The sequence below is a fragment of the Myripristis murdjan genome, chromosome 3 (assembly GCF_902150065.1).
Source record: "Myripristis murdjan chromosome 3, fMyrMur1.1, whole genome shotgun sequence".
NCBI classification, from domain to species: domain Eukaryota; kingdom Metazoa; phylum Chordata; class Actinopteri; order Holocentriformes; family Holocentridae; genus Myripristis; species Myripristis murdjan.
Genome location: NC_043982.1, coordinates 11862167 through 11874529, shown reverse-complemented (window position 1 = coordinate 11874529; position 12363 = coordinate 11862167).

Below are 12363 nucleotides of genomic sequence, written 5' to 3'. Positions count from 1 at the left end.
GCTTCTGTTATCACTATTACTATGAATATATTATTCCAATTTTCATATTCTTACATGTTTTATGCACTTTGCACAGCGACCTTGCATGAAAGGCTACATAAAATAAAGTTTGACTTAATTTAATACAAGACATGAGGGGTGCTGTTACCTAACTGGCCATTACCTGTCACTTTTTAATGCGTGTGTTTTACTTGTTTTGTGTTGCTGTGCTTTTGACTAATGTGCATTCATGTTTTTTGTTGTTTTTTTCCCATATGTGTGCGTGAGGAGACACAAAAATTGCTTGAGTGAGTAAGTTGAAAGCACTTTACAAAAAATACGGCTAACATGGTTCTCCGGGCAAGATATAAAAATCATAGCCACTAATGCTGTCATGCAAGCACCCTCTCTTCTCACATTGCCTTCATAAATCCTGAGAGTTGTGTACATAAACTGTATATTTGTGTATATACCATTTATACATATGGCCCGCCCTCTTGACTATTGCACGTTTTCTTTTTAGTTCCTAAAAGCAGACAATACTATAGCTGTGGAATAGACAGACACTGACAGAGCATTAAAAGGCAAAAATGCAGTGGGAGTCTAAGCCTTGAACAAGATGCGAATACAAGTGAAAAGTAATGGAAGCCACAGACAAATTCATTTTTCTCCTTAAAAGTCATTCTCAAAACAATGCTTTGATTGCTTCCCATTTTCGGTCCAATTTTCTGTCCACCAGATTGTGCCCTTGTCTTATTGTTCTCCTTGTTGCACTTTCCAGCAGTACTTGAAAATTGTCAGAGCATTCAAATGCTCAGCAACAAATTGCTGAAATGGAGATCTCATTCCTGTCACAAGCAGCCTTTTACACCGAATTCTTTGGAATAAAATTAACATAATGATCGCGTTAAGAAAGACTGCAGGCTTACCAGACTCGTGTCATAGTCAGAAAGAATATCAAGTATTGACTGATTGGTAGTTGAGGGTACCGTATTATGCTTTTCACAGCCTGAGATAAATGTAGGAATGTTGGCATTCTGACTGTCCTGGATTACTCAGCTGCAGATAGAAATATCCCAGGTTTGACTCTTGCAAAGTTGAACATTTGGCGTAATTACTAGCTGTTAACCTGGTTTTGTTGATTCATATCTCATGCCAAACCTAAGCTTATCATTTTCATTTGCACGCTTTAAAGAGAAAACCTTGCCAATATGTAATGTGGAGATTATTACACTGATATTTCACACAGCTCACTATACTGTGGAAATAAACAATGCTCTCCACAGATCAGAAGTCTCAGCTGTGACATTTTCAAGAATGGAAGGTCGAGTATTTGTGCACTCATGTGTTTTTTCATTTTATGCATGTGAAGACAGATCAGATGTGGTGCTGGACAAATGCACCTTCCGCTTATTTATCACTATTTTATTTTATTCACTTGTGCTACTTTAAATATAAATCTGCCAAAAATACTACTATTACTACTACTACCACTACGACTGTTGCTGCTGTTGATACTACTACTACTACTGCTATGGCTACTATTAATACTACTGCTACTACTACTACTACTGCTACTGCTGCTGCTGCTACTACTACTGCTATGGCTACTGCTAATGCTACTATGGTTGCTGCTACTACTACTACTACTACTACTACTACTACTATGACTGCTACGACTACTACTACTACTAACCCTAACCCTACTACTACTAGTACTACTACTACTGCTGCTACTAGTACCACTACTACTACAAATAAGAAGAAGAAGAAGAAGAAGAAGATTTTTTTTTAAATTGGTGAAGCAAGGCATAGTGTAAATGAGTGTAAAGGATGAGTTGATACAAAAAAGAATGTTCAAGAGGTTAACAACATCTAGACTGTGTTTAAATATCTGTACAACTATACTATATTGATAAGCTGTTGTTGTACATGGTCAAACGGACACATTTCTGGAACATCAGAGTTACTACTTGTTTAAATTTATGTTTGGATTTGGGTTGGTGGATTTGAAAATGTACTAACATGTCAAAACAGCAGCACTGTCTCATCTGTGCTGTTTACTTTGGAATTTGCACTGTTCATGGCAGCTAGTTGTAAAAATCTGACAGGAATGTGATACTGTGGTAGCTGGATGAGCAAAGGTGAGGAGGTTGGTACTATAACCGATGCCGGTAACATGAGCAGTCGAGACCTGTTAATCAGGATGCCTCAGAGTTGTCTGCCTCCCTCCTGTACAGCCAAGTGTGCTATCACTGACAGTCAGAGGGAGGACTGAAGAATTGGTACACAGAGCAGCCGAGGGAATCGCTAAAGTGTGCAATCAGACCTGTGGACGAGGTTGCTGCTGCTGCTGCTGCTGACCATATCACATGCCAGCAGCAGTGCCTGGAAGCCACTCTCAGGCTTGACGAGACGGCACAAACACAGAAGAAACACAGCCATGTCTGCCACCCGTTCTACATGCTCCACCTGCAATAAAACCGGGGAGTGCCGCATTGTGCCGTGCAGCAGTCAAAGAGTTCACTGTTAAGAGGCAGGAGTGGTTAGTGAGTGTTCACGAGGGCCAAGCAGAAGCAAAGTGTTTATCGACTGTCAAAATGATGCCAAAAAAAAAAAGCTCTGAAACTACCGACTACCGAGGAAAATTTTAATAACTCAACTACAGCATAATCAGAGTAAGAACCAGTTGTCAGATAAATGCCGTTCATAAACCTTAACTTTCAGCGTCAGTCTTAAAAGGAAATATTTAGTCACTAAAAGTATTTCCCCGGGTATGATTAGGGGATTGGATTTCAAATGCTCAGTCGACACTTTGAATCAAAAATAACAGTTAAAATCTAAATTCTAATCTATAGAGCCAACTGGAAGCCAGCATGAAGTCTGACTATATCTGAGTCGCATGACCTTTCCTATAATTATCAGGTGCCTTACACCGATGTATCTTTTAAAAATATGAATTTTAAGTATTTTATAATGATTATCTGAAATAGGAATTTATTAACCTTTCTAGAGATAAAATCCATAATTTATTTGACCATCAAAATTGGGGGTATTTTAGGTCAGTTTCTTATCCCAACATAAACTCCAGGAGGGTATTCCACAAACCAGGGTTAACTGTGGAAAAGGTTATGCTATATCCTGGTGACAGTGATTTAAATCTGTAAAACAAAGCATGAATGTTCGGTTGACTGGATAATGATCCAGTCATCCCTGATGATGTTACCAAAAATAGGCAAAATTTCAAAAGATATTCAGTGACACTTTTTTTTAAGTTATCTGGGTAACTTGCTAATCTTGCTTGATGGAATATGCCACAGGTCTGTTTTACTCTAGTGTCTCTAAACATCACACAGGTAAAAAACTCTTTTAAAGCATGTTATAATTATCTGTCATAGGTTGTAAGTCACTGTAGCAAAGTAAAGAAACAAACAAAAATAAACAATATAATATCAAGAAGAGAGGAAGAGAGGAGAGAGAGAGAAAGAGAAAGAAAGGAAGAAAAAGAAGAAGAAGAAAAAACTCTGTGTTGATAAAGCCAAACACGGGGTGACAGTGTTGCAGCACGGGGCGCCATGCTGCAAGCGTGGCTAAACACTTACATACTCTTGATTCTAACCTTAAGGATATAGCCATTCAGAATCAGTAATTTGTCCCCTAACACTCTGGCAAGGTTGTATCCATGTGGTCAGGTGTGTGGGGGCTTGACCGGTTGATGTTGAGCTTCCTTGCACACTAAGGAGTCTGGCACTCAGGTCAGTGGTAACTGCCACAGCCAGATGGTAGCTATCCACTGGGGACGAAGGACACAGACATGCTGGTCACAGTTTAACTTTGGAGGTTGCATATTCTAGCATTATTTAATGCTTGATTACATGCATCATTTATCACAATTATGTCTTGATAAAAGTTTGATGCAAAACACAACAGAGGCATGCTGAATATTCAAACTTTGCCCTCTCCTGTCTAATCAACGCCAACAAGGGGTGAGAGAGAGAGAGAGGGAGAGAGAGAGAGAGGGAGAGAGAGAGAAAGGGAGAGAGAGAGAGAGAGAGAAAGGGAGAGAGAGAGAGAGAGAGAGAGAGAGAGAGATCATTTGAGAGGCTTGAATAAAATAACTTTTTTTTCAACAGAGCGAGATAAAATACAGTCTGAAAATGAAACAACTCATAAGGTAAAGAGAATAAACATGATGAATATTCCAATGAACCCCAATGATAATGCATCTCTCCTCCAAAGAGACTGTTTATTTTCCTTTTGTAGGAGGATGGCATTGCTCTACTGCTGAAATAAGACAGGCCGTCTAAGTGAGATACTACCAAACACCACTGTGGCCCAAACAATTTTGACAGCGTGCAAATATCTCTCCCCAGAGAAGCCAAGTATTTTTATCCAAATCTCGTGTAAATGGTAGAAAAACAGTAAAAACAATCATTAGGGATACTTCTAAGAGTGGTAGCAAATTAAAGATCTGGATACATGTAAGCGATCGGTGTGGTGCTTGTGGGTGGTTTGTACAGTAAAGTATGTTTAGGTTTGAGTTTCTGCAGAGGACCAACTTAATGACAGTGGTGCTTTTGCTCCCTGCTTGAGGGCAACATGTTGACTGTTCCTCCCCTCACAAAAAACAAGAAACTTTGACTCAGAAATCTTCAGACTGTGTTGAAGACAACTGAAAAGCTGCACAACCATACAATGTTCCCAACATGTCCTCCAATCCATACAACCACATAGGTTGTGTGTTCCCACCCTCTAATACAGTGGTTCTCAAATGGTGGCATGAATGCCCCTAGGGGTATGATGGAGTAATGTAGGGGGTACATGAGGTTTTTGAAAATGTTAATTTAAAAAAATATCAGTCATGCATAATTTCTAAAATAACTGGCCCATGCTATAATAAGTTCAATAAAACATGTAAATGTAAGTTTGATAAACCACATTTTACATTCAATTTTCCCTCTGGGTTTCCCGAAGGTGTCAAATGTGTCTGTTTCTGGTTTGAACCTGCTGCTGTGGTAGTAAAGTGTTCACTATGTTGTTCACTATGAGCAGGAAGCCAGACGAAAAACAAGAAAATGGATTTGTGGTTGAAACGTAGTAGCAATCCAGCTGAAAACAATGTAAAAAAGAAACAAAAACAGAGCCAACAAAATGTTATCACTGTCATATTGTTGTTTGAGATGGGCCTCTTTATATAGGCTTTTTTTTTTTTTTTTTTTTTTTTTTTTTTGCACTGGTCAGGGGGTACTTGACTGGGAAAAAAAATTCAAAGGGGATATATTGTTAAAAAAAAGTTTGACAACCAGTAATACCATCAACAAGGGCGTTTCCTAAATTAGTAGTACATATGACCCACGGGAACACCTCTAATACAACTCAAAGCAAATATTTGGTTAAGGTTAAGAAAAGGTTATTGTTAAGGTGAGGAAAAGGTTTGTCAAAATGGTTAAGATGAGGAAAAGGTTATTGTTAAGGTGAGCAAAAGGTTTGGTGAATGGTTAAGGTTAGGAAAGGGTTTGTCAAAACGGTTATGATGAGGAAAAGGTTATTATTAAGGTTAGGAAAAGGTTTGTCGAAACGGTTAAAGTTAGGAAAAGGTTTATTGAAACAGTTAAGATGAGGAAAATGTTATTGTTAAGGTGAGGACAAGGTTTGTCGAAATGGTTAAGGTTAGGAAACATTAGCTGATGTTAGCTACCTAAAAATAAATACTGCTCCACCTCGAATTTGGCTAGTTTGCCACTTCACCAACCCTCTTCTATGGACTTAATATTACATCACAGTGTTATTGAGGGGACCACTAGGGGCCGCTTAACTTTCAAACGCAACTACAGGTCGTACTAACGCTGTATTGGGTCGTTTTTTTGCCGCAGGACAGTCTCCATTTTCCACTATAACTCATTTTCCTCCTCTGCTATTTCCACAGTAGATGTAGTACAAGCGGAGGACAATAAATGAAATGGATGTCAAACTGTAAGAATAGCAGATTTGACTTTGGCAGCACCAGGGGACCGATGTGTTTGAGGATGCATCCACATTTTTGATTGGATTATGTAAAATAAAGATTGAATTCCAAATCCATTTGACTGAAACTCTGTGAAGGCTGTCCAGGGACGGGGAAATCATTATGAATATTAATTGTTAATAATTATCCTTCTCCTCAGGGTAGCTCTTATTTCAGGACAGTCGAACTTGATTTAGAGAGAAAAAACAGAAAGACGGCGACGTGAGCAAGCGAGAGAGACAGCGAGAGGGGGAGCAGCGCTGTGTATCTTTACACACATGTTTTCTTAAACTTGTCATGAAAGCTGTCTGTTGTATACGTTTCTTCGTGACTTGAGGCATTAATATGAAATCCAGATTAATGTCAGACCATCTGCTTTAGACCATTTGTATCCACTTCGAGGATTTTTATTTAATTCCAACATTGAGAGGAGAAGTGTCATGAATTTCCTTAACACTTTGTAAGTGCTGTGCTATATCTTAAAACCTTAGGGAAACTCATCCTCGCACCATTCGTTCTGCTTGTTACAAGGCTGACACAATCATATCAACATTTGTCATTCTGCTGAAGTGATAAAACTTATTGGCCTGTGGAACACTGTTGCCTTATTTTGACCTGAATGAGATCATTGTCTTGGAATGACTCTGTGAGCAGTGAGCAAAGTATCTAATGGTATAATATGATTTTATTTTGCATGTTTATTTAATTACTGTACTTCCATAGTAATGTATAGCAAAATAAAATTTCAGGAAAAAGCAGCTAAAGCCATTTGCATCTTTGGTGGAGATTCTGACCTTGTCACAATATTATTTGAGCTCATAATTGGTATTTACAAAGCACAATCTGTACTTGAACAGAGATTGGCTTGCTTCTAATCTGTATTTCCATCCAATCACAGACAACAAACAATCATGAGGTGGCAGCGGCGGGGGCTCATTTGCCTGTCTGACATTGCTGTAAGAAGCTCAGTGGTACTAAGTACACCAGCCTCAAAAGAGCAAAGCCGAGGCTTGATCATTGCAGTCGAAATGATCTTGGTTGACAGTCCAGGAAATTGTCTCCTGCATCCTCTTCAGTCAACAGTGTGAGACCAGATGAACATTATTGAGGAATGTACTGACAGCCATTTATCTACAGTGAATAGCGGCTCTGCAAGATCTGAGTGTGTGCTATAAAACAAGCTCAGGAAGTCAGTCTACCAAGGGCATCAGCCGATGTTAGACAGTGCAGCTTCCATGCCATTATTTGTTGTAAATTATATTTTTATTTATTGTCTCTGTATTAAAAAATTCTAAATGGGAAACATGGAAAGTTCTTCCCTTCATTTGTAAATCAGAAAGTAGCTCTTGCAAATTTCATGCATGCTGTGTTTATGTTCTTGAGGATCCACCTAGACCTTAAAAATACCTTGACACTGTTGGATTTATGGGTCCGTTTTGATGTTTGGTGGTGAATTTCTCTTATTTGCATGGATAAGAGGCAACTTGTAGACATCATGTCCCAATTATCTGTCTAAAACATCAAAAGTAAAGGTTTTAAAGGTAAAGTAAAGGATGGTCTGTCAGGATTTGGTGTCAGTCCCTCACAACCATAAAGCATGGCCTTCTGTCTAGGCCAAGATGTTTGCACAGATGTTTAAAAATCAAACAGGGCGATAATGCAACACATCCACACGTCATGCAATGATTTTTGTAAGGTGTATAATGTTTTTGACCGGTGACAATAGCTACTGCTTTTCCAACCTACATGCAAAAACTGGAATAAATTTAGCTTGATATTAGATATTCGATGGATGTTTGTATTTCTGTCTTCAGTAACTGCATGAGCAAAACCACACTGACAAATATATTTGTGATTATTGGAAAAAGAAGAATGGCTTGCAACCCCTGGTTGTAAAACACGGTGAAAATGTATTCATGGAATAACAGATACCTAATATCAAAGAAACTTTGCACTCTGTCACACAGAACTTACAACTAAAGGCAACAAGTTCACGCCTATTCCCTGGGGATTGTTGAAAATAATTTGGCAAACATAGGAAACCACAAACAGAAGTAAAAGTAGACAAGGCACTCTGATGGAAAATGGGTTCAACCAAAATACAAGAAAGAGAGAAAAAAGAAGGGAAGAAAGAAAGAAAGAATGCGCAGGTGTTCACGTAGGGTTTCACATTTGCACCATTATGATTCCAACCCTGAAGCTGAGGTTAAACACAAGGATACGTGCTGACTATGTCAAAGCATGTTTACCTTCACACTGCAATATGTGGATTGCAGGTGTACATTCCTCTCCTTACACATCCAAACCTCCTTTGTTGTAAAACAGGCAACAAAGTCTGCAAGTAAACACCAAAGAAGCTCCAAAAAAAAAAAAAAAAAAAAAAAGGATTTGAATTGCTGTATCAATAATTAGTATCACTGAAATCAACTGAAAAACACAATCATGACTTTTATGCATGGTCTATTTCCTCTCCTCCCACAATTACACATGACTTCATGTCACACACTGGCTCACTGAATTTTTAAAAGGATCATCAAGAGACATGGAACCACCAAATAATTTGATTGTGAAGAGTTTGACAAATGACCAGTGCGTCCATTGTTTATTCATGGTTAGGGCTTGGATTATTGAGGTGCTATCTTTTCAGTGATTATTTGCAAAACAAGATCCCGCAGACATCCCGCCCTTTCCAAGCTAGCAAGAGGTGCTGCATCAGCCAGACATGGGTCAAAGGGTGTTGAGGAAATGTCTGAGCGCTCTGCTGGTGGAATTAATAAAGATATTAAAACAAAAGGCGGAGGGAATTTATGAGGAGATAGAGTGAAATAATGGACAAATTCGATCGCTATATAGTGAGAGAAAGTAGTTGGATGTGCAGAACAACAAAAATAATTTCCAATATTCAGGGCACTAGGCTCCATGCTATGGTGCAAAGTGATTCCTGATGAAAGAGTGTCTATGTATGGGTAATTTAAGATTACAAGGGATGATTAAACACGCCAAAAACATACCTCTGGCATGCCTAATTAGAAGCATGTTTACTCTCTCGTCAAAGTTCCCTTTAACCTACATCAGTGGCTCAGTTCATAAACAGAACACACAAGAACATAATTATGATAAACAGCATTCCATGAACATTTAATTGGGATGCCATGCAGACATGATGTCTGCAGGTATGAATGCAACTGGAAAATGTCTCGGTGAGTTGAAAAAAGTAGTACATTTTTTTGTTGAAGATAAATAAATGAATAACTAAAATATAGGGGGTAAAAAATGTTCTAAAACTCTTATAACTCTATTTTTCTGTGTTTCACACAACTGACTCACAATGACAGTTAATTCTTTGTGCGTTCTGACCGATGACCGTAAAATTCTACCTGTCCAACAGAAAACAGGCGAAATCTGCATCACTCTTCATCCTCATCCTCTCCCTCACTGCTCGCCAGCAGCTGAAAGCCAACCCTAGATTCACTCTCGTGGAATGAATTTTGTGTGCTTGCCATTCAGCTTTGCTATATTTCCTTTTTTTCTGTGTCTGCCATTTTCGGAACTTCCTCTTGCCGTGCTTATAATCTGGCCCTGCGTGCTGTTATTGGCTGGGAGCGACACTCCCCTTGCCTAAAGGCTGATGCCCAGAAACGCCCCGTGCACAGCAATGCAGTTTGTGAAAGCCTTTCACAAGCATTTAAACACAATAATTTTATTTTAATAATTATAAATATAGTTTTCTCATAAATTTTTCTTTTTGCTAATTTTCAGGTAATGTTTTTGCAGAATCTTTTGTAATTTTTCTGGGTAACTTCTTTAAATTTTTGGCTTTTTTGTGCTAATGTTACGGGAAGTCAAATCACAAGACGTCCCTTGGTAATAACACCACTGTCTGGAGAATGGGGGAATCTGAGGACATTTCTCAGAGCAGCTCCTGCCGGGGACAAAACATCAAATCAGGGACCTGTCCCCTGAAAACAGGGACGTCTGATCACCCTGTTACAGCGGGTCAGAAGCACTGGAAGGAGCTTTTGTTCTGTGAAATAAAGTGAGTGGAAGGGTATGTCAATGAAATGCTTGGCATTTACAGTTTAAAACATCAGAGATTGTCTTCGCTGGACAGAGTTAACCTCAGTCAGTTTTATATTTAAATTCAGGTACATGATATTTGCTAGCTTTGCTAACTCAGGTGTCCTGGTTTTATAAAGAGGACCAGGATGGAGGACATCAAATCCTTTTTAAGAGGAACCAAAGTGTAAGTAAGAACTTTTCAAAGAATTTTCTCTAACCCTAGCTGAGTCAACAGATACCATCTTTGATGTTGACAGAGCTATTATAATATTGGTCAATGTAACATCAACATTATTTATGTGGAAAATTAGCTACAGCATTTGTTGGGAGTGAGAAAGTGTTGCACATGTGAATGTGCAACACTTTCTCACTCCCAGATCATCATATACCGCATCTTGGTCACACCCCTTGCACATGTGCTACTGACGCCACAGACAGGTTAGGTCTTCTTGCCTTTATCTCGTGTCAATGTCATGTGTTTAGGTTTTTAAAAAAATGACTTGGTTAACGTTAGGGAATGGCTAGGTTTAAACATAAAAGCGACTTGGTTAAGATTAGGTTTTGGCATAAAACCATTTAAGTTAGAGAAAGGTTGGGTTGAGGCAACAAAACTGAAACTGGACATGGTTGCGGTCACACATGAAAGATCTTGCTGGAAACCGGAACCGAACTCTGGTCTTGTGCCTTAAGGTCCAGGTCCTGTCCTGCTTACACAGCCACCATCGACCCGACCCCTCCCTTCATGGACTTCCTCACTCTTTATACTCCATCATCGCCCCCTGCATCTCATACTGACATGAAAGGGTGCATTTGGCTGCTAATGGATGCCTTTTGAGCAGAGACCAGACAGAGAAAAAGCAGCTGGACTTGTAGATTCTCAGGTGAGGTCTGACAGTGGTTTACTAATCAAGTCTTCTACTCTTTGAGGTACATAGAGGTGATAAATGGTAAATGGACTGCATTTCTAGAGCGCTTTTCTAGTGTACTGCCCACTCAAAGCGCTTCACAAGGCTTGCCTCACATTCACCCATTCACACACTGATGGCAGAGGCTACCATGCAAGGTGCCTAGCTGTCCCTCAGGAGTGGTGAGGGGTACAGTGTCTTGGTCAAGGACACTTCGACACAGTCTGGAGGAGCTGGGGATCGAACCGGCAACCCTCCGATTACCGCTCTAACTCCTGAGCCACGCCGCCCCTTCAGTAATGCTATGATAATGCTTCACATTTACAAGACTGGCTAGTATAAGTTAAATCGTTTCGATCCCGATCAGTCTGTTAATGTGTTTTTCTGCATTTGTAGATTCACAACACATTTATGTTGTTGGGCGTTGTTTCCAGGAGGCAGACAGTGAGTGTGAGACTGACCAGGAGGCAAGTGAGGGTGAGTTCAGTAGCTGTGATATGAACATGATGAGCCAAACCAGCCTGACCCAAAACTCACTGAAGTATAGATTCTTCAGAGTATGGCTTTATGGAGGCTGTTTAAAGTCAGAAAATATCCATATTTTGGGCAGGCCATGTAAGCAAATATATACAGAATAAAGTGAACATTTGGCAAAACCAAACTCCTTATGTGTGTATGTGCATGTGTGTGTGTGATGGAGAGACAATAAGGGAGAGAGGATGTACACACACTCACAAACACACAACTTTGTGCATTGGTCTTCTGACAAACACTTGAAAACAATCCCTGCCAGTCCCTGCCAATGTTAAAACCAAACCTAGGCCCTTGCATCATACTGCCTCTGACAGCGCTTCTTGCCGGGGTTCAAGGGACTTCCCCCAGTGCCATGAGATTTCCGTCACGACCGCAGGGGACTGGGTGCTTTCTCAAAAGCACAGTATTATCATATCACCTCCACTGTGCTGTGAGAAATGGCTGAATGGAGGCAAAGTGACTGTTTGTTGGCACAGTCAGATCAAAGACGATGTTACTGAGACCAGGACTCTTATTTATTTATTTATTTTTATTTAGCAGATTCCATGATTAATCCAGAGTGGCATATGAGAGTCAGTTCCTAAGTATATGAATTATTCATATCATTATTCCACATTATTCATTCATGATATCTGGAACCTGCCTTTGGTACAACTATGATTGTAAATTGGGTTTTGCCTCCCCAAAGCTTTGCTTATTAACAGTATCACTGAGATGAACCTAAAGCCAATTATAGGCAAGGACAAATTACACTTTTAGTGTTGCATTCGTTTAGGAAAACTTGCCTTCGCCCAGCCCCTAAAAGGAGGAAAAAAAAAAAAAATCACTAGGTTGTCCAAAATTCATTTTCTTTGAATAGTGTGCAGTGAAAGTATCCTCCAG